General features: G+C 43.7%; 1 protein-coding gene across 1 annotated transcript in view; it reads left to right on the top strand.

Moving 5' to 3' along the window:
• The first annotated feature begins 24,596 nt into the window (after positions 1–24,596).
• MATN2 (matrilin 2) overlaps positions 24,597–26,080 on the top strand; it is a 120,290-nt gene continuing 118,806 nt past the window's right edge. The window contains exon 1 of the mRNA XM_075582667.1: positions 24,597–24,770. The gene's annotated coding sequence lies outside the window, so the exon portion shown is untranslated. The remainder of the gene's footprint in view (positions 24,771–26,080) is intronic.

Genomic DNA, 26,080 nt, shown 5'->3' with positions numbered 1-26,080 from the left:
AATTGATTATGTGTAACCATGCATGATATATTCATCTCTAGTATGACATTTCATATGCAGAAAGTTAGAAAATAATCTATTAGGTATAATATTTATATTTTTCAGTTTACATGGCATCATGCCATGTGACTGCGTAACCCCAACAGTAGGATAAATGAATGAATGAATAACCAGATACTTGTAGGGGGGACCCCTAAACATAAACTTGATAGAAGACAGGTACTGGGTTGCAGTCCCGGATGGTAAGCTCGCTAATAAGTGACGCTGTTGTTAACAATAACACCAGGAAGATTGAGCATAATAACACCCTATAACGTACCAATTGTCTAAATAAAGTCCTGAACAGGAAAACATGTAGCAAGCGATTAACTCACTCTGAGTGCTGCACAGTCCATGCGATCCAAAGGTGAGGGGTCCCCAGGTGTGCTTCCGTCCAAGGGGTAGGCTAGTAGAGAAAGAGAAAAACTGGAAGAGCACTACTGTAGGTATCAAAAAAGTAGAAAGGAGGGTGCGTATCCCATAAAAAGATTATTTATTGGTCATGGAAAAACAGGGCAATGGAGAGCCCTACCAACGTTTCACGCTTCACAGAGCGCTTTCTCAAGGTACACATATCACAACTTTATTAACATATATATATACACAAACTGACATAACCAGCCAATACTCACAGCTCACATGCGATCCACCCACTTTGATTGCTAATGGTCTTCTGATGTGTATACACCTAATCAGTATATTCAGACACAGAGACGACAGTGACTAACTCCGCCCCCAACTACTAATCCGGAGACATGCGTGGTCTAGCAACCCCCAGTAGTACGCGCTTGCGCAGTAACCAACTGAGGGAGAGTCCTCAATGTCAATGGAGGCCGTGGGGCGTGGGGAGAGCGCGTCATCAAATGGCCCTGACTGTATACCTCACTGGGGGTCTAAGTTCGCACGCAACTGCGCTCTGCAAGACACTAGTCCCTCCCCGCAGTGGGAGAAGACACATTGAGCTCCGGACCATCGGCGGAGAGGGCTTGCGCAATACCAACCGTCGCGTCAGAGGCTCACAGAATACCCCAAGTGCGGGGTGGGAGAATGAAAAGCCAGAGCGCAGAATTATGCGCAGCACAGAGGGTGAATACATAGTGTGCTGTGAAATACAAACACATAACATTATTAAAATCAATAAACTTAAAATATATATTAACAAAGAAAACATATTTGTAGAACCCCCCTGTCTTAATCTCTTCTAAATGATGTTAATCGACCAGAAGGGGTAAATAAAAACTATCACTTGACATATGTATAGTCAAACCAACGTCCTGATTTGTTTAGGGAGCTGATGATGGTGAATAAATAGAGTGGATATAGAATGGCAAGCAAAGAACATGAAATTGAGTGGAGAAACCTAATATAATGTGATGATAAGATGTTATTTGTCTAGAAAGGTTCCCCATACATATATGCCCATGGTTGCTTAGCACCTATATCCACTATATAACCTTAGCCAATACATCCAGCTGTTGTAACATAACAAAGTGTATAACAGATATTCATATAATTGACAGGAAAAAATACTCTATAATAGCTTCCAAGATCATTTTGAAGCATATTAAACAAACAAGTACAAAAAGAAGTAAGAGCAACCAGTTAAAGGGAGGAGAGCAACATATTGAGGAAACATTTTGAAAGAATCACATCCTCAAAAAAGCACCTTAATAGAAGGGCACTTTTTTGATACCTATAGTAGTGCTCTTCCAGTTTTTCTCCTTCTCTACATGGCATCATGGCAGATAGATTTTGTTTTGCCAAAACTTAATTGTGGGAGAGGGGGGGGGGGTGTGGCAAAAGGTTAAAGGTTAGCCGGGGGGGGGCAGAATACCCTATCACTGGCCCTGCATACAATATTTTATATCCTCACCCACCTCATCCTCTCTGTCACCCCATCATCCTCCCCTCCGTCATCCTATCTCACCCCCCATCTCCCCCCCATCTCCCCCCCAATAGCATAGTTCGCAATTCACACAGACAGCTTTTTCCTGCCTGAAGAGCTTACATTCTATTTTCTTGCTATCTTAAGAACAGGGAGATAGAATAACTTCTCCATATTCTCAAGGAGGTAGCATTGAGAATTGGGAGTTGAATTCAGCTCACCTTGTCCAATTTAAGTGTACCACTGTACATTTTCTTTTTAGCATAAACAATATAAAAAGCAATGAAGGAACCTGCACTTAAACAAATATCCTAAAAGCTGTACGTGTTAAAAATAATAAAAAAAACATGAATACAGTGCGCACATTGTACATTTCCATACAGAATGGTATGTGAAAGCATCCATTTAATGGGAAAGCAAAGACAAAATATTTTAAAAACAGTAAAACTGTGCTCTGGGTATCAATTCAGTGTAAAATGATGCCCATCTGGCAAAAAAATTAAACCGACTTGACCTACAGTACTACTACATTCCACAAACCAACACGCCACGTCCGTGTCAGTCAGAAACTTTACGATCCTACGCTTCCTGAGAGCAGTCGTGCGCCGTTACAGTGATCAAGCTGCACAATAGAAGGGGATATTACCCATGGAGAAAAAAAAAAACTTTTCTTAAGGAAAACAAAGATTAAAAGTACAGCTCCTAGCAGAACCAATGTGATATTTTTAGTAGGCTAAAGCTACAGTAGGTGATTAACACCTTTTAAAATTATGAGCTGTGTAAGGGCAGTAAATTCCACCCTAAACTTGAGGGTACATCAGATGCAAACATTTCCAGGATGCGTTTATATTATTTACAAATGCTTGCATTTTTTTAAAGCGTCAGTCAGTTAATTGTAATCTGTTTAACATACCACAGCCATTAGCTCAGTGATTCCGAAACAACAACCCTCAGTCAAATGTGTTAGGCTTTGTACATAGTAGTTGCGCGCGCGCAATACGAGCGGCGCACGTGACGTGCACTAAATGTTCATTAAAAAATCGCTGGGCCATTTAAATCGTCGTTTTTATGAGCGTTGCAATCACGGTATTCAGAAAGCCTTCATTACCTGTCATAGCAAAATTCACAAAACGGGCGATCAGCCGGTGATCTGATGAACGATCCTCTGAAAAGGCCTTACCCAGCGAGTTGTATCTGCTATAGAGAGAGCTGCTCTGAGAGAGCCATCTCTCCCTATGAAGATCTCGCCCGAAATGTATGTGTATAAATTTTAATTTTGTTAATAGTTTAGATGAGCAGGGAGTCTCCTGAGCATTGGTTTCAGCCTCGGGGACCCCCTACTTCCCAAGATACAGGCCCCATTATGGGGTGCCAGTATCTCCTATGCATTTTATTCCCACGGTCACGTGACGCGGACATTTAAATGCATAGGAGAAACAGGCACCCCATAATGGGGCCTGTATTTTGGGAAGTAGGGGCTCCCTGAGTCTATCCGCTATGGTAAATGCATTTTTATTGCATAGGATTTATGCCAGGGGTCTCTGGTGCTAATATTAATGGATATCAGCTCCAGAGATTCCCGACATCCATCCTACTGTATGTAGGAAAAATGCATTTTTTTTTTCTAAGTGCTATCTCGCCACTTCTCTGCAGATTTCCAACACCTTCACGCCAACTTTTTCTGGCGTGAGGATTTTGTGATAAAATCACCATTCTAGAGTGGCGATAGGTGTTCATAGCCTAATCACTGCTACTGGAATTACGCAAGTTTATGAACACTTTTTTGGGGGCGATTCAGTTTTTTATCACCGCTTACTGAATAGCAGTAGGCATTTTGGGCAATAAGTGCTTGATAAGTGGCTTATGAACTCTTATTGGTTAGGCCCCTATATCTTTTTATTGATAGCTCTCTCGTTTGCGCTTTTCTCTTTTTTTGTTTGTTATAGTGTCTAAATTGACCCCGCTGATCACGGGTGATTTGAAGAGCTGCAGGAAAGATCAACAAATGGTTATTAGAACTAAGGATCAGCGCACAGTAATTACTAACAATCTTTGATACCAAATCGCCTTTGTTGAATGTCTATGTTGTAAGTGCATACATGAACTCTTTTTAATCACTAAATTATTTTTGATACGTCACTATGAAAGTTTACGCTTTTCTTTTCTTTTTTTCCCCATTTCTTAGTTCCTGATGTTTGAACCATTTACCTGATCAGCAGCAACTCTCTCACATACAAGGGAAGTTCCTTGAACCACTTCACACAATTTTGTGGTTTTTCTGACACTTTTTCGATTTGTTTTAAATAACTGATGTATTATTAATTACTTTTTAACACTTCACATTGTAATTATGAGCGCACTATATTTGTTTTTCACTGATGGAAATGTATAGCGGTAACAAACAGTAAAACACTACTTTAAACACTAAAAAGGGCCACAACAATAAATGTTCTACCTCCGACACCCATACTAACCTATTGAATACTCCATTCTTACAACCAGTGGTCAAAGAGTCTACTTAAAATAAATCAATATTTCATTGAAAAGTAAGTACTATAGTATATTTTGAAACAAAAGAGTGCTGCTATGAGATTGTGAACAAAGAAATAAGTACCCCCCAGTACCACAACACGTCAACCTCCATGTACTAGTTAGCACATATAATTTTAACTTGTGCAGACAATGTCTAGCAGTGTTAAAGTCTACATCTAGTCACCATCTGCCTGATACGCACTGATACACCACTCACACAATACTTCCTTTGGTTGCGAGATAGCACATTACATATGTATATTTAGAGCAATATGACTGTATTTATACACACGTGCGTGTATGTGTATATATATATGTAGTCTATACGTAATATATATTTACAGATGTAGCCAACGTTATTATTGCCGCTGGCTTGTGGCAGCTGGACATACACAACGTGCCAATGGGGGAAGCGGACATCTCATCTCTCCTCTTCCCTCGCAGGTAACTAGCACTACATAAACTATCGAAGTTCTCCAAGAGTGGGGAGGGGGGGAATGGGGGGACAGGTGTTACTTAGGTATATACGGTATATTATCTGCAGCCTATCCACATATATATGTAACGGGTATTCCACCCCACCCAATCTCATATATAGTGTGGGTGAGTAGAACATGCGGTGTTACCGGTGTGGTGCGTATACCTGCAGGCTCACAGGAGGTCTGAGCCTCCGCTAATGAGAGCCTGGGGTGAATCCTCTGGAACAGATCTTCGTTTACAGCGCCTCCACCTATGTAGGATTCTATGGACGTGTAGAATGACCCTACATAGGAACCCAATTAGAAACCACACACACAGTCAGTGATTATAATAACTAAGGACTTTACTAACGAATAATAATGATAACCTGTGTCTCTCTCACGGTGAGACACTAACAGTGACGTCTCGCAGGACGATTCCCAAACACTAGGTGATCCCACCCAGTGTCCCAAGAACCCCACCCAATGTCCCGTACTCCTACAGAGATAGTCAATGGGTGACTGCGCAGTCACTAGGAACCTCTAGGCCTGTTGGTGCACATGTGATGGTATAATACCTGCCGAGCACTCCGGTGCTCGGGTCAGCAACAAACTTCTCAAAGGGTCAGACGTGTGATGAGTCCGTCTGATCCTCCAACCGAACTCCTTACACGTGCGGACCACTAGGGCGGTCCCACTCTGGAATCGTCTCTGTGGACCCCAACGTGGGTCCGACCGCTTCCACAGGAACAGCAGCAACCGCTGTGTCCCTATCTATATAAATGGTACTAACGTGACAGGAACCCTAACCTAGGGCCTGTCCCTGTAGTACAGCAACCTGTAGTGGCTTGGGGAACTCCTAGGGCCTGCAGGGGTAATGACCTGTCCCACTCCCCCAACTACCCAAGTCCCTTCGGTAAGTGATCTGGAATGGACTAGAGTACTCTTCCATGCAGTACTTGGGCGTCTACCTACTGTTGGCTAGCCTAGTGCAGATCCTCTCCAGAATTCCTGACCTCGTTAACAGGCTATCCCTTCAGGCATCCTACCCCTAGCGCTACCTCAAGGTGACTAGAACAGCTATAGCCCTTCTCCAGACCCACTACTCTCTGACTAGTCCCAGCGCCTACCGCAGCAAGCTGTAACTCACTGGAGGCTGCAGCCAACGTGCTGCGCAACAAGGTGCCTGCCTATCAGACCTCACAGCACTGCTCGCCCTGACAATGCAGCACTCTAAACAACACTAAGGGCAGCGTCCCTATCTTGGGCCTCCCTCAGTACTTAACCCACTACGCTAGCGGGGGGGTTGGGGCCCACCTTCTGAACAGTTACCCACCCAACTAGTGGGGAGTTGGGGTCTACCTGGAGTGTAGGTACCTATATGGGGCAGAAGCTGCACTCGCTCCCTACACCCTACTTCCCTAACAGCTCCCTGACTCCAACTCTCTAACTGCAGACTTCCTTCTCTCAGCTCCCACTAATGTAAGTGGCAGGGTCCCTAACCTGAGGGCTGCCCCTGGCAACACTCGCCTTACTGGGGAGCTGAGCTATCTCTGACCAAGGGGGTGCTGGCCTAATACAGGGGAGTCCCTCTCTCCTGCACCCTACCTCCTTCCCTTGTCTGCCTCCTTGCTCTGCTTCTTCCTGACTGACGTGACTCATGCAAAGCCCGGGAAATGTATCTCTTTTCCTCCAGGGCAGTCCTACATCTCTATTGGCTCCTATCAAGCACCTGGTGCCTGCCTCGCTATGCCTCATGGGAATTGTAGTCCCGAGGCCCCTACAATAACATTGGGACCGCGTGCGTTCCTCCCCTCTGCCTACACTAACTCCTAATGGCCGCCTCAAGCCCTCCCTATGCTTCCCTACTCTCGCGCGACCTCCTAAGAGCTGCCTTAGCTCCCTACCCCTATCTGCGCATGCGCGACCTATCTGGGGCTCTCCTGCCCTCGCGCGATCACTGCGCATGCGCGACTTGAAGCGCAATGGCGGCGTTCTCCTCGCCGGCCGCCGGGACCTTAGAGACGCGACCGCGGCCTTAGCAACGGCCCGATCGCGTCCCCGGCAACCGGCCTGCTCGCGGAGACAGCGCACCGCTCCCTGCAACGGCCCCCACCCTTGGGATGGCCGTCGGGTCTGCCGCTGGCCTCCGGCAGTACCCGGCATCGCTTGTGCCCACGGAGGCTCCCGAGGGGGTCGCAGGGGGCAAAGGGTGACCTGGCTACACTCTCCCCCTGGTGAAACACCCAACGCCCTCGCTTGGGGAACGACATAACAGGGCACAATTTCACACACTGACAAATGGCATGGCATACCCCGTACACTTAACAGATCGGCTTTAACCTCACCAACACATGTCACATCACACCCCATAATTCCCGAGGCTAGCTGAGACCATTTGTGGGGTGCCCCTAACTGATCAGGTGGGGGTACCTCACTTTTGCGTCCGTGAGCCTCTCCCAGAAAATTCTCTTGAAGAGCACACTCTGGGGTGACAGTCACTGGTTCAGTACTACTTCCTCCCCCTGGTGGAAGGAATAGCACAGTGTCTTTCAACCCGGTCTTTACCTGGTCATCCACGCCTTGGAAACAGCAGGCCAGGCGGCCAAGACCTTTCCCACGGTCCACTACTTGGCGGATGGGCCGCTTCTCTTTCAGCAAAGTCTCTGTTTCACCTGGCAGGGGGTAAAGGGTAGATACCTTACCACTGCGGTGATTCACGGTGTCCAACAGGTCCTCGGGGACGCTGCCAGTTCCCACCTTGGTAGTATCGGGACCTGTCCCCAACTCTTCTGGGACAGTCCACTCACTGACTCGAACTTCGGGAGCGTTGGATCATAGTCCTGGGACCACTTGTGTCGGAGCACACGGGCTCACACTCCGCTCAGAAGCCGCAACTCTGGCCTTCTTCACGGCCACCTCCATCGGAGCTGGGGGGGGGCAAGGGGGTTCCTTACCACTCGGCTGGCTTGCGATGGGTTTCTCTTTTTCTGGCACGATAGGCAGTGGGCACTGGTCCACTCGCACCACTGGACAGCTATCTTCTAATGAGGACACCTCCGCCAGGACGCGATGCAGAGGGGAGCCCTTCGCCCGGGCGACCAGACTTAAGGAGCCATCGTGCTCCGCGGTCACCTGGAGGCTCACCCCCAACACCCCTGGGGCAGTCGACTCACCCTTGTTGTCTGTAGGTACTGGTCCCAAGCCTAGGACCGATGGTACCTCTGCAGTAGGTCTGACTGACCATCGAAGGGCACACGGGCCCACAGCAGGGTCCGCAACATCGGAATACACCTCTTCAGAAATCAAACAGTCTAGCACGGCGTCAACGTATGGTTGCAGATTACAGTGTTTGCTCCCCCTGGTGGAATCTGTAGGAAGGGCACTTTCTACAAGGGAGTGGTTCTGGCTCTGCTCTGAGTCACTCACATCACAGGGGAGGGGCTCTGATTTTCGCGCCAATCCCGGACAGATTGTTGCAACATCTTGCTGTGCAGATTGGCAGTCAGCAGCACGTGCGCTCTCCTGATTTGGCGGGAAACGCCATCCTGCTTGGTCTGCGTAGACTAGGGGGTACCCTTCTGAGGGGCCCCCGGGCATGAACAGTGCGGACGGTGCCTTGGCCAGGCATATATTCTCAGTGTGGGTTACTACAAAAAGAATGGTCTTTCATGTGGACGTGGGATCTTGCTCCTCATCTAAGACACATGTCCATGGCCACTCAGGAATTTTACACATATACTCCCGAACCTTCATTTTGGGTATAGTTACGGGAATGCCTCCTACCGCCACTACCTGTCCAGGGTCTAGGTATTGCCTCAAAGCCCAGGCCAGGACCTCGTCTCCGGACTTCACAAACATGGTGACAAAAATAGGGACGGGACAATTTGGAAAAAATGGACAGGGCACCCCAGGTGTATCTCAGCAGCGCCTCCAAATGTAACGGGTATTCCACCCCACCCAATCTCATATATAGTGTGGGTGAGTAGAACATGCGGTGTTACCGGTGTGGTGCGTATACCTGCAGGCTCACAGGAGGTCTGAGCCTCCGCTAATGAGAGCCTGGGGTGAATCCTCTGGAACAGATCTTCGTTTACAGCGCCTCCACCTATGTTGGATTCTATGGACGTGTAGAATGACCCTACATAGGAACCCAATTAGAAACCACACACACAGTCAGTGATTATAATAACTAAGGACTTTACTAACGAATAATAATGATAACCTGTGTCTCTCTCACGGTGAGACACTAACAGTGACGTCTCGCAGGACGATTCCCAAACACTAGGTGATCCCACCCAGTGTCCCAAGAACCCCACCCAATGTCCCGTACTCCTACAGAGATAGTCAATGGGTGACTGCGCAGTCACTAGGAACCTCTAGGCCTGTTGGTGCACATGTGATGGTATAATACCTGCCGAGCACTCCGGTGCTCGGGTCAGCAACAAACTTCTCAAAGGGTCAGACGTGTGATGAGTCCGTCTGATCCTCCAACCGAACTCCTTACACGTGCGGACCACTAGGGCGGTCCCACTCTGGAATCGTCTCTGTGGACCCCAACGTGGGTCCGACCGCTTCCACAGGAACAGCAGCAATCGCTGTGTCCCTATCTATATAAATGGTACTAACGTGACAGGAACCCTAACCTAGGGCCTGTCCCTGTAGTACAGCAACCTGTAGTGGCTTTGGGAACTCCTAGGGCCTGCAGGGGTAATGACCTGTCCCACTCCCCCAACTACCCAAGTCCCTTCGGTAAGTGATCTGGAATGGACTAGAGTACTCTTCCATGCAGTACTTGGGCATCTACCTACTGTTGGCTAGCCTAGTGCAGATCCTCTCCAGAATTCCTGACCTCGTTAACAGGCTATCCCTTCAGGCATCCTACCCCTAGCGCTACCTCAAGGTGACTAGAACAGCTATAGCCCTTCTCCAGACCCACTACTCTCTGACTAGTCCCAGCGCCTACCGCAGCAAGCTGTAACTCACTGGAGGCTGCAGCCAACGTGCTGCGCAACAAGGTGCCTGCCTATCAGACCTCACAGCACTGCTCGCCGTGACCCTGACAATGCAGCACTCTAAACAACACTAAGGGCAGCGTCCCTATCTTGGGCCTCCCTCAGTACTTAACCCACTACGCTAGAGGGGGGGTTGGGGCCTACCTGGGGTGTGGGTACCTATGGGGTGCAGGAGCTGCTCTCACTCCCCGCACCCTTCTTCCCTCACAGCTCCCTAGCTCCAACTCTTTATCACCTTCTGAACAGTTACCCACCCAACTAGTGGGGAGTTGGGGTCTACCTGGAGTGTAGGTACCTATATGGGGCAGAAGCTGCACTCGCTCCCTACACCCTACTTCCCTAACAGCTCCCTGACTCCAACTCTCTAACTGCAGACTTCCTTCTCTCAGCTCCCACTAATGTAAGTGGCAGGGTCCCTAACCTGAGGGCTGCCCCTGGCAACACTCGCCTTACTGGGGAGCTGAGCTATCTCTGACCAAGGGGGTGCTGGCCTAATACAGGGGAGTCCCTCTCTCCTGCACCCTACCTCCTTCCCTTGTCTGCCTCCTTGCTCTGCTTCTTCCTGACTGACGTGACTCATGCAAAGCCCGGGAAATGTATCTCTTTTCCTCCAGGGCAGTCCTACATCTCTATTGGCTCCTATCAAGCACCTGGTGCCTGCCTCGCTATGCCTCATGGGAATTGTAGTCCCGAGGCCCCTACAATAACATTGGGACCGCGTGCGTTCCTCCCCTCTGCCTACACTAACTCCTAATGGCCGCCTCAAGCTCTCCCTATGCTTCCCTACTCTCGCGCGACCTCCTAAGAGCTGCCTTAGCTCCCTACCCCTATCTGCGCATGCGCGACCTATCTGGGGCTCTCCTGCCCTCGCGCGATCACTGCGCATGCGCGACTTGAAGCGCAATGGCGGCGTTCTCCTCGCCGGCCGCCGGGACCTTAGAGACGCGACCGCGGCCTTAGCAACGGCCCGATCGCGTCCCCGGCAACCGGCCTGCTCGCGGAGACAGCGCACCGCTCCCTGCAACGGCCCCCACCCTTGGGATGGCCGTCGGGTCTGCCGCTGGCCTCCGGCAGTACCCGGCATCGCTTGTGCCCACGGAGGCTCCCGAGGGGGTCGCAGGGGGCAAAGGGTGACCTGGCTACATATACAAAGATGGTTGTTTGTATATTTCTGTCTTTGAAATATGACAAAGAAGAGTTAAACTACACTAGAAGCCACTACCTCATCACCAAACAAATACAAAGCATATGCTGATTTTATAAAAAAAAAAAATCTTACTTCATTGAAAGCTGAAACTTTGACCTGTGTTTTCTTTGTATATCGGAGCTAGCTGCAGTTTTGCTTATGTTAATGATACAGTTTTGTCATGCCTGTTTAGAATGTATCATGTAACAAAATGCAGAGATAAATCCCCCTATCCAATGTGTGATGAAGCTGCTTCCCAGTGCTAACAGCAATCACATGTATTCTGATACCGCCTACAGATGAGGTCTCCGGTTCTGGTGTGTCCTCTTCGCGGCTGCCACGCGGCAACCCCCTCTCCCCGCGCCACGCGCATGAGAGGCTTTTTTAAAGCCATTGCAGGTGCCAGTGCGCCCCGGGGAGTCGCAAATTCCACCACGCGCAGCCAGCAGACTGTCCACGGAGTGTCCCTGGGGGCTCAACCAAAATCGGAGACTTCCTCTGTACCCAATCCTGAACAAAAGAGGAAAGGCTCATCCTTTTCAATGCCCCCTGCGTCTCTGTGACAGTTCTTTAATCAGGCTGTGCTGAAAAGCTGTGTAATACGGCAGACATAATCTTATAGGGCTCAATGTTAAAATAGCCAAGAAACAGAAGGTGACAAACTGTGTGCTCATTTGCATGTCATTTCCCAGAATCCTTGGCTGCAGTGGAAGCATTGCATGCTAAGAGATCATGGTGAAAAGCAGGGTTTGAGATCTCTCAGAGACATAAATATACTTACAAGTTACAGTTGGTAAAAAAAGAAAGTACACCCTCTTTGAATTCTATGGTTTTACATATCAGGACATAATAACAATCATATGTTCCTTAGCAGGTCTAAAAATTAGGTAAATACAACATCAGATGAACCACAACACATGACATATTACACCATGTCATGATTTATTTAACAAAAATAAAGCCAAAATGGAGAAGCTATGTGTGAAAAACTAAGTACACCCTTACTGCTTTAATAGGAATTAAGATGCTAAGTAGCAGACAGGTGCTGCTAATCAAATGCCCTTGATTAATTGATCATCAGCAAGTGTGACCACCTCTATAAAAGCCAAAGTTTTAGCAGTTTGCTGGTCTGGAGCATTCAGGAGTGTGTTAACACAATGCCAAGGAGGAAAGACATCAGCAATGATCTTATAGAAGCAATTGTTGCTGCCCATCAACCTGGGAAGGGTTGTAAGGCCATTTCCAAACAATTTAAAGTCCATCATTCTACAGTGAGAAAGATTATTGAAAGTGGAAAATATTCAAGACAGTTGGCAATCTTCCCAAGAGTGGACATCCCAGCAAATTCACCCCAAGGTCAGACTGTGCAATGCTCAGAGAAATTGCAAAAAACCCAAGAGTTACATCTCAGACTCTACAGGGCTCAGTTAGCATGTTAAATGTTAAAGTTCATGACAGTACAATTAGAAAAAGACTGAACTAGTATGATTTGTTTGGAAGGGTTGCCAGGAGAAGGTCTCTTCTCTCTAAAAGGAACATGGCAGCACGGCTTAGGTTTGCAAAGTTGCATCTGAACAAACCACAAGACTTCTGGAACAATGTCCTTTGGACAGACGAGACCAAAGTGGAGATGTTTGGCCATAATGCACAGTGCCACGTTTGGCGAAAACCAAACACAGCATATCAGCACAAACACCTCATACCAACTGTCAAGCACGGTGGTGGAGGGGTGATGATTTGGGCTTGTTTTGCAGCCACAGGACCTGGGAACCTTGCAGTCATTGAGTCAACCATGAACTCCTCTGTATACCAAAGTATTCTAGATTCAAATGTGAGGCCATCTGTCTGACAGCTAAAGCTTGGCCGAAATTGGGTCACGCAACAGGGCAATGATCCCAAGCACACCAGAAAATCTCTATTGAACCTCCGTGCAGAGGATCCACCTGCTGAGGTATAGGAGCTGCTCCAGACGGCCTGGAAGCCGGAGTGATCTCACCGAGCACCAATACCTTCAGCTGAACCTGGCTGCGTGAAGGGAAACCCCCTTGGGAGCAAAAGATTGACGTCCTGCCCCAGAACCAACGGAGTGGCACTAGCTGAGAGAAGCAAGCACCTGACTCTCCTGACAACAGCTGCCGAGTGGTAAACAGTGTGATACACACTAAATGCAATTTACCAACCTTTATTATGTACGCAGATATATTACCCCTTTAATTTGAATTATATTGTTGAACTTGCTTCACCATTTGGCGTTGTGCGCTGTTTTCTTTTGTTTCCATTGTAATTATTTGTATCACATTCTGCATTTAAAAGTATAATTTTCTATCTTTTGGGCAAATAGATGCTTTAAAGACAAAGAAAATAGATAGTTGGCAGCAAGAAAATACAATTAAAGTTTAATGTCTATCTGAATGACCTATTTAGGAGGTTAATACATAAGCCCAACATTAAAAGGGTTAAAGCAGCACTCTTCACAATAAAGAAAAACAGGCATTTCACGATACCTGAACTAGTAGGCTTTCCAAAGAATCTTATTACCAGGGACCCGCATCTATATTTAACTAGTTAAGAAAAAAATGGTGCACTTCAGCAAAAACAGAGAGAGTTGCAATGTGGCATTCAAATAAACAGCATATATTTATTGATTAGCCATTAAAAGGAGGCACAAAAATCCTCCAACGCGTTTCACGCCCACATGGCACTTTATCAAGGAGTCCATATCCATATTTAACTACGTTTGGGGTTATTCCTTAACACACGATAGTGCTGGTCCAGGAAACTACCGCTTGGAATTTTTTTAGAAGGTTTAACACACAGCATTCTACTTATTTGCTGGCTAGTTTGCAATGACATTTCTGACAGTCATTTGTATGTCCCAAACGTACATAATAAATATCTGCTGAATTGTGGACAACCAGTGGTAAAACCAGGTTGATCCTGCTCCAAAATATAATAATTGGCTAATTGTACGCAGCGCTTTACAGAGACATTTTGCAGACACAGGTCCCTACCCCGTGGAGCTTACAATCTATGTTTTTGGTGCCTGAGGCACAGGGAGATAGAGTGACTTGCCCAAGGTCCCAACACTGGGAATTGAACCAGGTTCCCCTGCCTTCAAACTCTCAGTGCCAGTCATTGCCGTTACTCACTGAGCCGCTCCTTTCTCCATAAATATCACCAGGCACAATCATATCCTTCTTTTGCTGGCAGAGGGGTCCAGAGAAAGGGTTTATTGTTGATCCATGGGTATTACTGCTTTAAAACAGCATTGAGGTTGAGGGAACTCTTTGATATTGTATTAATGCTTTTATTAAAAACAATTCAGTGCTGAATTGGTGTCTTATGCAGACAATCAAGTTACAACCAGCCCAATGCAAGATGACATTACAGTATCTGCTTCAGGTTTCTCTCGCTCTAGTTTCTTCATAAAACACCTTCTGGTGCCAGACTCCTTACAGCCCATTCAAGAGGAGAGTTTAAAGTATCTTTCCGTGCTGGGAGTAATTTGATGGAATAGCACTGCTTAGTAAATAAGGCCCAACATGCTTTGAGCACAAATGAGATTAAGAAAAGAACAGGGTGAGGTACCTCGCTCTACTGAGTACTATCAAACGTATCTTTGGGTTGGTGCTACAGTACCTCTGGATTAAATTTATACAAAAATACTTATAACTAAGAGAAAATAGGGAAAGTAATCCATAACAGGTGCACTCTGATGAAATTGTGTTTTGTTATTCACATTGTTTAAAATAGAATCCCCTTTGGCTTCTCATCTGAAAGCAATTTATTATGTGCAGATAACACTTAACTTTGAACCTCCTTCTGCTTATAAAACAATCTCAATGTTATTAAATATACCTATAAACAACTAAAGAATGAATGTATATAATGGGATGAATGATTGTAGGGCAGGCGTTCTCAACACCAGTCCTAAAAACCACCCAACAAGTCAGGTTTTCAGGATATCCCTATTTCAGCACAGGTGGCTCAATCACCTGTGCTGAAGTAGGGATATCCTGAAAACCTGACCGGTTGGGGGGTCTTGAGGACTGGTGTTTAGAAACCCTGTTGTATCAAAAATGTCAAGTCCAGTCTGTCTCTTCTGTATTTCTCTGTTTCACTACATCCGAGAAATAATAAATACTGGACTGGAACTGGGGGGGAGGGGGATGCGGGAGGATGGCACCCCCCTAGTTTCAGAGAGTGAAAAAAAATGTAGATGAAGTAAGAAAATTGGGAAATTCAAATTATATATGTACCTTTTTTCTGCACCTATCACCTGAGATCAGACTCCAAAAGACTGTTCATGGTCCCAAGGCTCAACAAAGTATCCGGACGTTCCTCCTTCTCCTTCCGTGCACCCCAAAACTGGAACAACCTACCAGAGACTCTCACATCCACCACCAGTCTAAGTTCTTTCAAATCTAAGGCTGTCACACATTTTAATCTGGTCTGTAATTGTTTCATACGCCCATAATATATATTATCTTTAACTGTGCATGCAATGTCTTGTATATAATGTATACCCTGCTCATTATGTAACTGTATTTGTAAACCTGTATTATTTGTCTTAACTCTGTGCCCAGGACATACTTGAAAACGAGAGGTAACTCTCAATGTATTACTTCCTGGTAAAATATTTTATAAATAAATAAATACATTTTAGATACAGTATATTAATTTTGTATTAATATAGTCCTGCTAGCATCACCTGTCAAGCAAGTAATGAACTATTTTTCATACAGATGTAGCCAACTTTACTGTCTTCGGCACCGCAACCGCTTGCGGTGAGATAAACGTACCCCAACCAGCAGTGGCCAGGACAGTAATGTTGGCTACATCTAAGATTATCACAGCAGGGGTCCCTGCTTTGAATGGGAACCCCTTGCTGTGATAATCACTAGCTACGTTTACCTCAGGCTCCTTGCATCAGCGCGGTCCCAGCCCGCTCTGAAACTGCAACCAGCAAGGTCTTCTGGGGTTGGTAGTCAGCTCAGTGATGCCAGTGCCCTTATATGGCAGCTCTAGCCATATAAGGGCACTCTGACATCCCTAACCTGCTGTAACCGTTCATGGGAGTTGTAGTTTTCACAGGGAAATATCCCTGATGGTGCTGAACTCCCAGGAACGCTTGCAAAGAGGTCATTGACTTGACATTTGGTTAATTGAGACTTTACTTTCGTGTTCATTAAGATAACCCTCAAACATGAGTGTTTTAAAATACTTTAAGAAAAAGTGCACGGAACCCGATAATGTTAGTCTTAGCGAAAGTGAAAACAGGAAAATATTTTATTTTTTTTACATTTTCTGAGAAAGATGACACTGACAGGGATGTTCTCGTCCCCCGTCCTCCCAGTACCAAGGCATCGACTTCTAAATCTACAGAACTTCAAGAGAAAGAGTCGTCTATTTGTGAAAATTCCATGAGTGATATTCCAGATTGTTGGACCCGTGAAATGATTTTCGCAAAGAAATAAGAATATCAATTGATTATGACAAAAAATAAAAAAATAGAATGCAGTGTGTCTCATTTGGGGGCCGAACAATCCCATGGAATACATCCATCTCAAGAATGGTGTCATTTTGAAATCCACGTAAGCAACCAATTGAAAGAATTATGGGGAAAAAAATTAAAACACAAAAATAGAAAACTCACATTGCATGTCCCAAAAATTTAAATACAGCAAATAAACAAATAATAGAAATAACAGTCTATAACTCATTGAAGATACACGAAGAACAAACATGCAGAATTTTTTGAACCGTTTATAATATTGTCCACAAAGCCAAACCTTTTACTGATATGGAACATGACATTGAACTGCAAGAAATCAACGGAATGGATTTGGGTCTTGTTTTACATTCCTGAAATGTTACGCAGATATAGCAAACCACATAGGACAGGAAATGTGTAAGGCAGTAGTTCAAAATATTATGAACACATTTTTTTAACTTTATATTATGGTCGATTAATCAACAACAATCAATGGCAACATCATTCTTGTTACAGTATTTGCTTAAGGACCGCTGTTGGTGAATCTGATCATACAGTTTCTTTTTATTTTGATTTGGCACATTTACAGTATGGTGCAAAATAAAATAAAACATTTATGATGCATTTTGACAGTCAAAAAAAAAGCAGGTTTTTCGATGCAATATCTGAAAGAAAATGTAATTTCTTTTGCATCTGATGGCGCGTCAGTTATGCTCGGACGAAATGCTGGAGTCGCAAAATTGTTCCTCGATGATTTCGCTAATGCAAATATTTGGCACTGTGCTAATCACAGACTTCAACTGAGCGTGAGTGATTTTGTTGATGAAGTTGCAGAGTTGAATCATCGACACATTTTTTTGTGACACATTATATTCACTATACCACAGATCTCTGAAAAATCAGGATGAATTGAAAGCCTGCGTGTAGTCGCTACAATGTCAGTAGCTGAAAAGTAGTTGTGTATTTAGCGTCAGATGGGTTGTTTTATCTTTAAGGACCGGCAAAGCTATTTGGTATCAATCGTATGATGCTCTATGGGAACATTTCAGCAATGTTCTGATACTTCTAGGGTAAGCACAGAAAGAACCAAATATCAAGGTTTAAAGAAGGTTTTAGAATCGTTTGCATTCGTTGATAATGTAGGTCTGTTGTACAATGTTTTATTGGAGCTTTCTGAACTTTCTTTGGAATGACAAAGTTGAAAATGTACTTTTCATAAGGCTCGCACAGAAATAAATAGAACGTTAATGGTTTTAGAATGTCAGACTAAAAAAACAGGCATGTTGTACATCAAAGGAAAATAAGTGGTTGGAAAAATGAAGTTTGGTCATGTTTTACTTCGTGTTGGTAAAGTTCCCACCATCAACAGGAACCAATTTTTAAAAAGTTTCATTAACATTATGAAATCCAGGTTATTTATTCTGGCATAAGTATGCAAAAGAAAGTACAAAACACTAAATCAGACAATCTCGATACTTTTGCATTGAAAATTAGCCACAGAATTCGAATTTTACAGACGGGGACCATGAAATAGAAGAATTGGCAGAGAATTTTGGATTGCATGGAAGACATACACTGTGAGCTTTCAGAGAGTTTAAGGATAAACTGGAATGGAGAGGGGAGGGACAAGAAATAGATAACAAACTAAATAGAATAGATGGGGAAACAGCAAGGGGTCATGGAGAGTTGTCATACTGTAGATGGAACTTTTTTTTTGGTTGGGCTAAAGTTGTGAGTGGAGTAACTCAGGGATCTGTACTGTAACCCCTGCTTTTTAACTTGTTTATTAATGACCTCGAGGTTGGCATAGAGAGCAAAGTCTCCATCTTTGCTGATGACACTAAATTGTGTAAGGTAGTAGAATCAGAGCAGGATGTAATTTCTCTTCAGAAGGACTTGGAGAGACTGGAAACTTGGGCAGGTAAACGGCAGATGAGGTTTAAACAGATAAATGTAAGGTTATGCATTTGGGAAACAAGAATAAACAGGCGACTTACACATTAAATGGGGATAAATTAGGGGAATCCTTGATGGAGAAGGATTTAGGAGTGCTGGTAGACAGCAGGCTTAGCAATAGTGCCCAAAGTCATGCAGTAGCTGCAAAGGCAAACAAGATCTTATCTTGCATTAAAATTGCAATAGATGGAAGGGAAGTAAACATAATTATGCCCCTTTATAAAGCATTAGTAAGACCACACCTTGAATATGGAGTACAATTTGGGGCACCACACCTTAGAAAATACATTATGGAACTAGATAGAGTGCAGAGTAAAGCCACCAAATTAATAAAGGGGTTGGACAATCTAATTTATGAGGAGAGACTTGTTAAATTAAATTTGTTTACATTAGAAAAGAGGCGTCTAAGAGGGGATATGATAACTATATACAAATATATCCGGGGACAGTACATGGAGCTTTCAAAAGAACTATTCATCCCAAGGGCAGTGCAAAGGACATGGGGTCATCCCTTAAGTTTGGAGGAAAGGAGATTTCACCAGCAACAAAGGAAAGGGTTCTTTACAGTAAGGGCAGTTAAAATGTGGAATTCATTACCCATGGAGACTGTGATGGCAGATACAATAGATTTGTTCAAAAAAAATTGGACATATTTTTAGAAAGGAAAGGTATATAGGGAAATATAGAGGGTTATTCCCTTTTTCGGAAGGATCGAACAAATAGAAGGGGAGGTGGAGTATGTTTATATGTTAAACCGGATCTAAAACCTATTATAAGGGATGATGTTTATTAAGGGAATGATGAAAATGTAGAGACTTGTGGATAGAAATTAGCAGTGGAGGTAAAAGTATAAAGAAAATGTTTGTGGGAATATGCTATAAACCACCAAATATCTGCGAGATTGAGGAAGCTAAAATACTTTTGCAAATGGAGAAGGCATCAAACATGGGTCATGTTTGCATAATGGGGGATTTTAATTATCCAGACATAGACTGGGGCAATGAGATTAGCATTACAACAAAAGGAAACAGGTTTTTGGGGGTGCTTAAAGACAATTATATGACTCAAATTATTGAGGAACCAACCAGGAGAGGGGCAGTTCTGGATTTGGTCATATCTAACAATGTAGAAGTAATAACAAATATTCAAGTCCTGGAACATTTGGGTAACAGTGATCATAACATGGTCTCATTTGAAATAAATTATCAAAAAACAGATTACTTGGGTTCAACAAAGACCTTAAACTTTAGAAAGGCAGATTTTAATAAACTGAGGTCTAATCTACAAGTAATACACTGGGATGATGTTTTTGCAGGCAAAAATGTAGAAGATAAATGGGCAGTCTTTAAAACATTGTTAGAAAAGCACACTTATCAGTATATACCCTTGGGTAATAAGTATAAAAGAAATAAGTCAAAACCAATGTGGCTAAATAAACAGGTAGGGGAGAAAATAGACAAGAAGAGGAAGGCTTTTAGATTCTTTAAGTCAGAAGGAACAGAGACATCATATCAGAATTATAAGGAATGTAACAAAAATTGCAAAAGGGCAATCAAATTAGCAAAAATGGATAATGAAAAAAGGATTGCAATAGAAAGTAAGGTCAACCCTAAAAAGTTCTTTAAGTACCTTAATAACAAAAAAATGAGAAAATAAATGACTGGACCCTTTCAGTGTGAGATGGGTAGGCAGGTTATTGGAGATAAGGAAAAAGCAGAGGTATTAAACAAATTCTTTGCCTCTGTGTTTACCAGGGAAGAATCAAGTGCAATAGTAGTGGCGCAGGAGGAAGCCACAACCTCCATATTAATGAACAATTGGTTAACTGAGTAAGAAGTTCATAAGCGACTTGAAAAAATTAAAGTAAATAAGGCACCTGGCCCCGATGGCATACATCCAAGAGTTCTCAAGGAGTTGAGCTCAGTAATAGCCAAACCATTATATTTAATATTCAAGGACTCCATTTCCACAGGCTCAGTACCACAAGATTGGCGTAAAGCAGATGTGGTGCCTATATTTAAAAAGGGAGCTAGATCACAACCGGGGAATTACAGACCTGTAAGCCTGACTTCAATAGTGGGGAAACTTCTTGAAGGTTTAATACGGGATAATATTCAGGAATACCTAATTGAAAATAAAATTATTAGTAATAGTCAGCATGGATTTATGAAGGATAGATCATGCCTAACTAATCTTATTTGTTTCTTTGAGGAGGTAAGTAGGAATTTAGACTAGGGTAATGCAGTTGATGTGGTCTACTTAGATTTTGCAAAGGCTTTTGATACGGTTTCACACAAGAGGTTGGTGTACAAAATAAAGCAAATTGGACTCAGTAATAATATATGCACCTGGATTGAAAACTGGTTAAAGGACAGACAACAGAGGGTTGTCATAAATGGAACTTTTTCAGGTTGGGCTAAAGTCATGAGTGGAGTACCTCAGGGATCGGTACTGGGACCCCTTCTTTTTAACTTGTTTATTAATGACCTTGAGGTTGGCATAGAGAGCAAAGTCTCCATCTTTGCTGATGACACTAAATTGTGTAAGGTAAGCCACCAAATTAATAAAGAGGATGGACAATCTAACTTATGAGGAGAGGCTAGCTAAATTAGATTTATTTACATTAGAAAAGAGGCGTCTAAGAGGGGATATGATAACTATATATAAATATATTCGGGGACAATACAAGGAGCTTTCAAAAGAACTATTCATCCCATGGGCAGTACAAAGGACTTGGGCCATCCCTTAAGGCTGGAGGAAAGGAGATTTCACCAGCAACAAAGGAAAGGGTTCTTTACAGTAAGGGCAGTTAAAATGTGGAATTCATTACCCATGGAGACTGTGATGGCAGATACAATAGATTTGTTCAAAAAAAGGTTGGACATCTTTTTAGATAGGAAAGGTATACAGGGATATACCAAATAAGTATACATGGGAAATATGTTGATCCAGGGATTAATCCGATTGCCAATTCTTGGAGTCAGGAAGGAATTTATTTTTCCCCTTATGAGACATCATTGGATTATATGACTCTGTGGTCTTTTTTCAACCTCATCTACTATGTAACTATGTATATGATATACCAAATAAGTATACATGGGAAGAATGTTGATCCAGGGAGTAATCTGATTGCCAATTCTTGGAGTCAGGAAGGAATTTATTTTTCCCCTTATGAGATATCATTGGATGATATTTCACTGGGGTTTTTTGTTTGCCTTCCTCTGGATCAATATACTGTAAGTACGGATATAGAATAAGTATCTGTCGTCTAAATTTAGCATAGTTGAACTTGATGGACGTACGTCTTTTTTCAAACTCATCTACTATGTAATTATGTAACTATGATTGTAAGGGAATAAAGATAGGCGAGGATCTTACAAAAATAATGGAAGCAGTTCATTCAATACCACTTTCCACTGCAGAGTGTGATAGGATTTTTAGTGAAATGAATTTGTCCATGACACCACAACGGCAAGTCTAAATGTGGAACACCTACAAAACATACTTTTTATGAACTTGGTTAGACCACCTCTTTCTCTCTTCAATCTAGAAATGTATGTTAAGTTTTGGCTTCTTCCTGGAAGGCGCCGTGATGAAGAAACTGCATGGTGTAAAGAGAAAAGGTGCGATGTGATGATTCCGAATTTTAAAGTTTGGGCAACATTTTATAATGTATTTCCTTTCAGTAATATTATTTTATAAAGGTTCTATTGAAAAATGTTTATACCTCTTTCTAAACTTAAAGCCTTTTGGTTTTGTGCTGGCAGATGTTTATTTTTATTTATTATCATATTTGTTTTTTTGTATGATTGATTTATTTTTAATGTTTCCGATTTGAAAATATTTGACAGGGTGATCGGCCCATGAGTTTTTTTTGTGGGGGGAAGGGAGGTTAATAACATCGATGGATTTAGCCATACCCCCAGTTCAAAAATCCAAATTTCCAGCACTGAATATATTGGTTCCCAAACCAGACTTTTTTTCTTGGTGAATAGAAAATATCTAATAAACTAATAGCAGTCCAGGAATTTAGGAGAGAGAAAATATGGTGCAGTTGAAATGATTCAGATGTGCTGTACCTGTGAAGTATTCAACAAACTTGCACGCATTTGCAAGCACACAGGTAGGTAGGGGTGTGTTTTAGCCCTTTGCGTGTGTGACGGGAGGGGGTAACCAGGCTCTCAAATAAAGGTCAAGCCCGTTTTGGTTGCCCCTGATCCGAGTATAAGGGTTCAAGAGATTAAGCTCTTGGACCCAGTAACATTGTACTGTTTCAACGCATCACCTGTAATAAAAGTATTTTTTGTGTGTTTTTCCCTTTCCGGGCAGGCCAGCGAGTAGGAATTGCTAAGGGATGAGTTTCAAGGGGGATTTTGCGGAGGAATTGTTGTCAAAATGTGCCTAGGTAGTTGGGGTCCGGAGTTGTCTGTTCCCCTAAAAATGAACTTGGGAATCATGCCTGATTCCCGGATATATGTAAGCACATTGTCCTGGCAATATCTCCCCTTGAAAACGCAAGCGCGACTAATCACTAGGGTACCCTGCTTCAGTAAAGCCCAGAAAGGTGAATGAGGCACAGGGATGAACAAGTGTCCCTGTAGCTGAGGGGATCCCTGGGTTAAGGGGGGTACCCCAGCTAGTGCCCAGGTGACCCAGAACCAGTATTGGGTTTGGCTGCTGAGTTTCATGAATGAAACTCAGAACACTATAAAGAATCTGTGAGCCAATAAGATTGGAGTTCTCCGGTAGAAAGAGCGCAGGCGGGCTTTTCAATGTTGCTCTTGCGCGAATAGCAGACAACCGGCTTTGTTTTCAAGCCAGAAAAGCCTGCCAGAGTCTAAGTCATGACTTTTGCATCCAAGTTCTAAAATCAAATGTAGCTGATGCGGCTGGGATTTGATGCCGATTTCGGTTCCAGAGGATCCATGGTAGCTCCAGTCAAGAAACTCCAAGTTCTCAGAAGAGAAGGGAGCGGTGGCATGTGGAACTTCAAGTCGATTTGGGAAGCAGGAGATTCCGGGCTAAGTTCCGGTCAGGGTAAAACTCTTATTTAGAGTTCCCTGCACCTAGGAAAGTCTCGTTTTTTACCCCAGACCCTCAGTGACTGTGTCTTTTTGTCTGTATTTTGTGTTCCATTGTGTGTAAGCGAATTTGTATGAATAAACTTCAATTTATTTCATTACCTTGTTTTGCTCAGTGAATGAAGCCGGTTAAAAAGGTGTAAATTGCCTGGTCTCCGATAACAGCGGGCTTTAGCGAACTTTAGAGCTGGCTTAACTCTATAAAGTGTGTATTGCACAATCGATTAATTTGATTACTTTTGCTTTCAAATTTTAAACCAAACTTATTTTGAAAAATTATAGACAGTCGCACGGCTGCCAATTTGCCACTTCAAATAAAGAGAGGATTTTGAACACTTTGGACCATTGTGTAAGAACGTTTTGCACCAAAAGCTTGATTGAAATTGTTTCTGGTTTTTCGAACACTTTTGAAAAGTTCGATCGAAACAGCTGTCAGGTGGATCTGGCCAACATTGCACATCTCTGCCTGATACCGTGGTTCAAGAATCCTGCAGCCAGCAGCTAGTTACCACAGGGTGCACTTTGCTTTTTAACTACACTAATGAGAGGGCTACTTTCCAAAGTCTTCAAATGTGCTGCAAATCGGGTGCAGAACTAGGACAAGCTTGAAAAAAATAGTGCAAAAGACAGAACCTCAATAAAAAAAATCCAATTCATTGCAATGGATAAACCTGGTAGTGCTTTTAGCACTATTCGTTAAAAAATAGTTTAATGGTAATGAGTCATGCTCATAGTGGGGATCAATAAAGTGATTTACTTACATTGGACTATGAAACAAACTCCTGCTATGTATGGGGAAGCTTGTTGTCCTTGAAGCAGCCCATGTGTACCCTACCTCTGCATCCTTGGCATGCACAGTATATAATTATACCATGTCAGTGTATGCTGTGCGCCCGGTTACTGCCGCTGGCCCTAATGGACAGGAGGGGCGGACCTTTAGATGCATGAAGTTTCCCAAGGGGGGGCAATCTTCCTGCTCTTCACTTGAACACTGCAAATAAGCACGCGTTGGATCTGTTGCTTCTCCGCCTCCTCCCCTTTGTGTCCCCTCCGTGCACAGTCGGCTCCGGGAGCAGGTAACAGTGCTTAACCAGGACTCAGTGTGACTCAGCGCTCAGCACCAGGTAAGGGAAGAGCTGGCGTGTCCCATTAACCCGCTGCAGGGTGGGGGATGCAGAGTGCAAGCTGCAGTCTGCCCGGACTCGCAGCGCTCTCTGCAAAGTTAAACCTGCATCCAATGGGTGAAACAGAGCCGTGGACTTTATTAACAGCTTGTTGTGTGTGCTGGATGAGCCCGCAGACTTTATTTGTAAAGTTCACTATGGCATTAGTAAATATATGCAAATGCTCACCATGGATCCACTATTATGCATTATTAACCACTTTTTTTTTTTTTTTTGCTGGGTGAGCAGGAACCGCCTGGCGTACAATGCAAAATAGAATTAGGCATTACATGCAAATACTTTAACCGTGGTGTTCGCAGGAGTGCAGGAACATTGATTTGGGTGGGGGAGCTGTACGTACACAATCAGTAACTTACTGTACATACATTACCATCATGTACACATGTATAAACCCCCATGGGTGTTCAGGTTGGGTGCTTTCAGTTTACTGTACAGAAGTTTATGCTGTGCGGACCACTTTAATGAGCATGCAATGCATAGGCAGTTGAAAAAATAATGACCTTTTAAATGCAAATGACAGAGTTAATGGTTGCGGTGAGCTCCTTGTTTCATGGTTCAGTCGATTATGGTTTGTTGACCACTTTGCTGCTGAATGAGCGTGAAGAATTGGAAACTATAGTTATTATATATGCACGTTATTCTAGAAAGTCATTGTTTACATGGGACCATCAACTAACTTATGTTGGGGGCCCATAACCTATGCTGCTTACCTCACACAAAAAACATTCTGGGTAATAGGTACAGCTGATCTTACAGGAGCCAAAAACATGTAGAGTAACTGCTAACTAAATAGGTTCATTTGGAGGGTATGCATTTGGTCCCTTTTTGCACTAATCTTCCAGAGAAATGATGAACTTGGTTGACCCAGCTTTGCTGATGCACATAACTTGAAGACCATTACCCCTGTGTTGCATTTTTCTCTAGCATTACACAAGTTAGTTTCCTGGTCTGATCCCCTGGCTTGTTATAAGGCGCAGGTCTGCTCTGAGATAGTTTGGTAAGCATCATTGTTGCTGTCAGATTCAGAGTTGGGCTTCTGGCTACAAGTGAGTGAATGTGGGTGTGTTGGAGAAGGATGGGAGAAGTTTTGGCTCTGGTCCACTGAAATCCGCCTACAGGAAGAAACATTTCCATTACTCCAAGTTACAGTGAGCACTGGTAGGGCGAAACTAACTGTGCTAGTATTATTTTATACAGCTGCATAGAGGCATTTGCCTGTTTCAAGTATTTATTGATAGACAGGATAATAG

Source organism: Ascaphus truei, chromosome 2, assembly GCF_040206685.1.
Source record: "Ascaphus truei isolate aAscTru1 chromosome 2, aAscTru1.hap1, whole genome shotgun sequence".
In the NCBI taxonomy this organism is placed as follows: domain Eukaryota; kingdom Metazoa; phylum Chordata; class Amphibia; order Anura; family Ascaphidae; genus Ascaphus; species Ascaphus truei.
This window is presented reverse-complemented; position numbering and strand designations above follow the sequence as displayed.